We start from the raw sequence: 6106 nt of genomic DNA, 5'->3' as shown, positions 1-6106 counted from the left end.
AATACTTACTTCCGGGTGTAAAATCCTGCGTTATCCAATGGGAATGGATGCTCACATTGCTCTCCGTAATACAATAAAGGGGACATGATCAAATCGGAATATAATGTTCTTTTAAAAAACGTTAACTAAAGGGAACAATCTATTTGACACAGTTGAAGCTCTGGCCTTCCTTAAAAACAAACTAATTTAATACAAATCACAGTTGTATTACACACAATGCACTGTTTTTTGAGAACAAAAAATCGTAACTAATGCACCATAATACATTCTGTCGAAAAATTAAAATTATTATGAATACAAATAAAATAAAAGAAGCCTCCCGTGAGTTACTACAAGCTATAAAGTAGATTTTAAAAACGTTGTATAGAATAAAAGCTCACTGCGGGACGTTGTAGAAATGTGTTTGTGCACCACGACAAAGGAGCCTCATTCACTTTACATTGGGGTTGTTTGCGTGGTGCAGACACGTAAATGTAACAAAGTTCGTGACACCACCACGCAATGCGGTGTTAAGGAGTCGTGGTGGAGTCACGCATTCTGGTGAGATCAGGTTGATTCAAACACAGGCGTTATAGCATTTTGTCAAGCAAATAGATTTTGTCTATATGCACCTTCTTTTTTTCTTTTAATGTTTTGTTGGACATACATATTCAACTTTTTTGCATCATCTATGCATCTTAAAAACTACAAAATAAACGACTTCCTTTTTAAGAAAATATAATGAATTATAAGATTCTCTTTACAATAGAAGTAGAATAAAGAGAATAACATAAACCCGCATTTAAAACAATCCAAAAACATTCTAACACAAAGTCCAATATGCTCTAGGGCGGCCTTAACAATAAACGTCTTCATGTATCACACAGCCAACCCTGTTATCACTGCTATCAACATATTCATTGGTGCATTTAAGGGAGCGGCAGCAAAGCAACCCTTCATACCAGCATGCTCTACTTGTCGAGGGAAATAGAAGAGTGGATTAATTTGTGATAAAAAGCACCAGCGAAAGCGTCAAATCCAAACACAGCTCAACACATTTAAGGTTTGTACAACTTTACTTTATAGTAATCATCTAAATGTTGCTTTGTTTAATAAGAACTATTAAAATGAATGATAGAATATATGAGCCTTTCCTCGACTTTGAATCTTGAAAATCTCCCTTTACGATATAAGTAATGGTGAATTATAATGAGTTAAAAAAGTAGTCAGTATGTGTCGGAGAATTATTTTTGAGATATCCAGGGTTGCTATTTCTCTTAAAAATGACAGACTGGGATCAGTCCTCTTGACTTATGCTGCATGGAGAGAAAAGAAATATGGTTGTTCTTTGAAGGACTTTCAGAGTTTCTTGCCTGTTTATTATTTCAGTTAAACACTGCTGATCTCATGATCAACTGTTACCTCTCACTTGACTCTAGTTTTACAAGCATTTAAGGAACTTAAACGTTAGTTACTGATTAACTTGCTCTTGCAATCTGTTCCCTACATACTGAATACTGCAGTCTTCATTTATTTACTAAGAGCTCTCATAAAATCACATTATGAAAGTATAAAACCATAGATATGGAATCTCATATGTAGGGTGTAGGCTGCCATTCACTTTTAGACTATATAAAGTCCAGTATATTGAGATGATGAGCTTCTCAGCACAAGCTCGCTTCTCAAATCTTTAGGCCACCACTGCTTAGATTAACGTTTTATTCTTACTTATTATTCTGAATATTATCAGCCTATTGTTACTATGCAATAGGTATAGACTTATTGCTCAAATGTATTATAATGTTCATACTGATTTGAGACTTGTTGATATAAAAAGTGTTTTGTTTTGCAGAGAGTGAACAATGAGAGAAAATGGGACAACAGCTCTTCTTATATGTGGAGCTTTTGGTTTGTTGATTTTCAATGTCTGGAAAGGTGTTTTGACTCACCATACATCCAACCACTTACAAGTTAAAGTCAGAATGGACGACAGTCAGAAGAAGTCAACCATGATACAAAAAACCACCTATGTATATTCCTGGCAAGAATGTCAACAAAATATGTCTGCCGCCAACATCACAGGCTTCAAAACTCTTCCTCAGCACATCCAAGACTTTCTCTATTATCGACACTGTCACCATTTCCCCATGCTACTGGACCTTCCTTACAAATGTGGAGGAGCTGATAAATCTGCAGAAGTCTTCCTTCTGCTGGTCATTAAAAGTTCCCCTGGCAACTACGACCGTCGAGAGGTGCTGCGTAAAACCTGGGCTAAAGAGAGGCTACACAATGGTGTGTGGATCCGGAGGGTCTTCATCTTAGGGACCACAGATACTGGTTTTGAGAAAGAGAGATTTAACACAATTCTCGAAATGGAGCAACGTGAGTACAATGACATCATCCAATGGGACTTTCATGATTCATTTTTCAACCTCACCTTGAAGCAGATCCTCTTCCTGGAATGGATGGAACGAAACTGTCCAAACACTCGCTTCCTTCTGAATGGTGACGATGACGTCTTTGGTCATGGTCGAGTATCTCCAAGGCCTAAAGGACAACGATGGAAGCAAACACCTCTTTGCTGGACATCTGATCGCGGGCAATGGGCCTGTGCGGGAGAAAGAAAACAAATACTATATCCCAGTACAGGTGCAGGAGTCAGAGTCATATCCCTCTTACTGTGGTGGTGGGGGCTTCCTCCTGTCTGGTTATACAGCTATGGTTATATACAAGATGTCTCGGTCTATTACCATTCTTCCCATTGACGATGTTTACATGGGGATGTGTCTGGCCAAAGCAGGACTAAGTCCTGCTTCTCATATGGGCTTTAGGACTTTTGGACTGCGCTTGCCTTCAGCAAGTAGAGTACAGAGCGTAGATCTATATGATCCTTGTTATTATAGAGACCTCTTACTGATACACAGATTCTTTGAGTCCTTGTGCAGTCAGATGGTCTCTGTCTCTTGTATATGATGTTCTATATTAATGTTACTGCTGCATTAATGTGTATCTGAATATGTAAGATTGTGCTATTTTTAACTCCTTTATATACTGCTGGGTAGTTTAATCTACAGCGATGCCTCATATTCTATATTACCAAATGTCTATAGCAGTTTTAGCTTTGTGACAATGCATTTTCAAGCTAATCTAAAAGGGATTTAAGGGATTGTCAGCCTTTAGGGTTCTCTCTCTCGTCCTGCATGATGGCTTCAATTTGGTTTCCCAGGCCGGAGAAACAAGGTCGCTCCTCAAAGTCGTACGCCCAGCACTGCCTCATCAAACTGTACACCTGGTGTCATAAATGACAAAAATATAATATTCAACAAAGCGAATAACTGTTATTTAAATGGTTTTGTATGAGAGTTGTAGTGACTAGTCCAACAAGATGGGGCAAAATGTTTACAACACATTTCATCCACAGCAAAGACTCTTGTAATTTTCTTCCAGAATTAAGATAAATATTTGCATAATGATTTTTTCATTTTGAGCAACACTTGCATTGTATAAAACAGAGGCCACATCATTACCCCAAAGATGATTTACATTGTAATTACCTTAACATTGCAATATATTTGTTAGAGCTAGGTAGAAAAAGTGACAAATAAAATACCTTTTTAATACTAGTCCTACACAAGGATCTTATCTCTAAGGGAGACACCAGCCACCCGGCGGAGGAAACCCATCTCGGCCGCTTGTATCCGTGATCTCGTTCTTTCGGTCATGACCCATCCTTCATGACCATAGGTGAGGGTAGGAACGAAAATGGCCCGGTAGACAGAGAGCTTTGCCTTCTAGCTCAGCTCCCTTTTCGTCACAACGGTGCGGTAAAGCGACTGCAGTACCGCTCCCGCTGCTCCGATTCTCCGGCCCATCTCACGCTCCATTGTTCCCTCACTCGAGAACAAGACCCCGAGATACTTGAACTCCTTCACTTGGGGTAAGGACTCATTCCCTACTTGGAGTGGACAGTCCATCGGTTTCCTGCTGAGAACCATGGCCTCAGATTTGGAGGTGCTGATCCTCATCCCAGCCGCTTCACACTCAGTTGCGAACCGATCCAGTGAGTGCTGAAGGTCGCAGACCGATGAAGCCATTAGAACCACATCATCTGCAAAAAGCAGTGGTGCAATCCTTAGTCCACCGAACTGCAGACCCCATCCCCCACGACTACGCCTCGAAATCCGATCCATGTATATTACAAACAGGATTGGTGACAAAGCGCAGCCCTGGCGGAGGCCAACCCTCACCGGAAATGGGTCCGACTTACTGCCGAGGACCCGGACACAGCTCTCGCTTTGGGAGTACAGAGATTGGATGGCCCTGAGCAGAGACCCCCTCACCCCATACTCCCGCAGCACCTCCCACAGTAACTCCCTGGGAACTCAGTCATACGCCTTCTCCAAGTCTACAAAACACATGTAGACCGGATAAGCGTACTCCCAGGCCCCCTCCAGGATCCTTGCGAGAGTAAAAAGCTGATCCGTCGTTCCACGACCAGGACGGAATCCGCATTGTTCCTCCTCAATCTGAGGTTCGACAATCGGCCTGACCAGGGGCGGACTGGCCATCGGGACGTTCGGGACGAATCCCGATAGGCCGGTACTGAAGTGGGCCGGTCGGACGATGTGGGCCGGCCGGTAACCGGCAGGGCTCGACATTAAATGGCCCGCTGGCCCGAAGGCACTATTTAGACACCCCGGGCCAGCATAACGTACTTTCCACTTGCCCGCTCGGGCCACTAAAAATATAAAAATGGTCCTGTGGTATTGGTATTTTGACTAGCAATTTAGTTAAATTGTTTCGTTTATCAACGCTACAACATAGCGTTCCGTGAGTCGGTTGTCGTTGTTGTTGTTGGGTGAAAAGCAAACAGCTGTTTGCTCCGGAGCGCAGCGGGAGTGAAGCGCTGCTTCACTACAGACTATCGCGCCACCTAACCATTCGCCAAATGTTTTTAATACCAGCGGTAGCCGGCCAAGCGCCGGGAAAAACACAATCTTCAAATAAAAGAAAGTCACCGGAGGAGTTAAAGGAGAGTGACAGGGAGTATGTGAAGAAGAGGGAGAGAAAGTTTCAGCCAGCTTGATCGATGGAGTTGGCTGCATGATTATGATTCGACAATTATAAAAGTCGGGTAGACATGTGGAGATTATCCGGCTGAACAAAACGTGCATTTATCAAACGGGTTTGTTTTCCACAGACCTTATTTCCAGCTATTTTCCAAAACCCTTGTCGAGGGAACCAGCAGCTGACTTCCTGGTTTTAGGACGTGTCACTGGCTGCACCTCTCAATATGATGCCAATATAAACAAGGTCTTCTGTCGGCTCTGTACATCAATGCCGACCTATGCTGACAAGTAAGTGAAGAGTAGACAATATAAAGGTATTGGCAAAATGTCCCAGCAGTTTAGGATAATGAAGGTTCTAATCAAATCTAGTACATAGCCATTACATGTCTAACTCCTAATGACAGGAAGGCAGAAAGTGCATTATACAAATAATAATAATAGCAGATATTTTTTAACAATGACCACAATATCATTATTTTAATAAACCAAATATGAACAATTGAGGAAAATGAGGAAGAACTGATGATTAAAATGTTGTAGTACAAGTAGTAATGTAGTTAGTGCATACATTACTATTGCAACACACGTGTTAATTTTCTTCATTATTAGTCGATTTTTTTTTTGGACGAATGCTCCGGGCCAGTGGTTACAATGGTGGGGCCAGTGGTTACAATGGTGGGGCCAGTGATAATACAAGTCCACCGGCCCGGAGGTAGACATTATTTACCCTTAATGTCTACCGCTAGTAAATTGTCTACCCCCCCCAGTCCCCCCGACAATCACCGGTATACCGCGGTGGGCCGGCGGTACCGAAGTGGGCCGGTCGAGAGTCCCGGGCTGATTTGTAGTCCCAGTCCGCCCCTGGGCCTGACCCTCCTTTCGAGTACCTTGGAGTAAACTTTCCCGGGGAGGCTGAGTAGTGTGATGCCTCTGTAATTGGCACACACCCTCTGATCCCCCTTTTTAAAAAGGGGAACCACCACCCCGGTCTGCCACTCCTTCGGTACTGTTTCCGACTTCCACGCAACGTTGATGAGACGTGTCAACCATGACAGTCC

General features: G+C 42.7%; 1 pseudogene; it reads left to right on the top strand.

Annotated features, from left to right (window-relative positions):
• The first annotated feature begins 266 nt into the window (after positions 1-266).
• LOC117445231 (N-acetyllactosaminide beta-1,3-N-acetylglucosaminyltransferase 3 pseudogene) lies at positions 267-3264 on the top strand (annotated as a pseudogene).
• Positions 3265-6106: the final 2842 nt, after the last annotated feature.

Source organism: Pseudochaenichthys georgianus, chromosome 4, assembly GCF_902827115.2.
Source record: "Pseudochaenichthys georgianus chromosome 4, fPseGeo1.2, whole genome shotgun sequence".
In the NCBI taxonomy this organism is placed as follows: domain Eukaryota; kingdom Metazoa; phylum Chordata; class Actinopteri; order Perciformes; family Channichthyidae; genus Pseudochaenichthys; species Pseudochaenichthys georgianus.
Note: the sequence above shows the minus strand (reverse complement) of the source record. Positions and strands in the feature narration are given on the sequence as shown.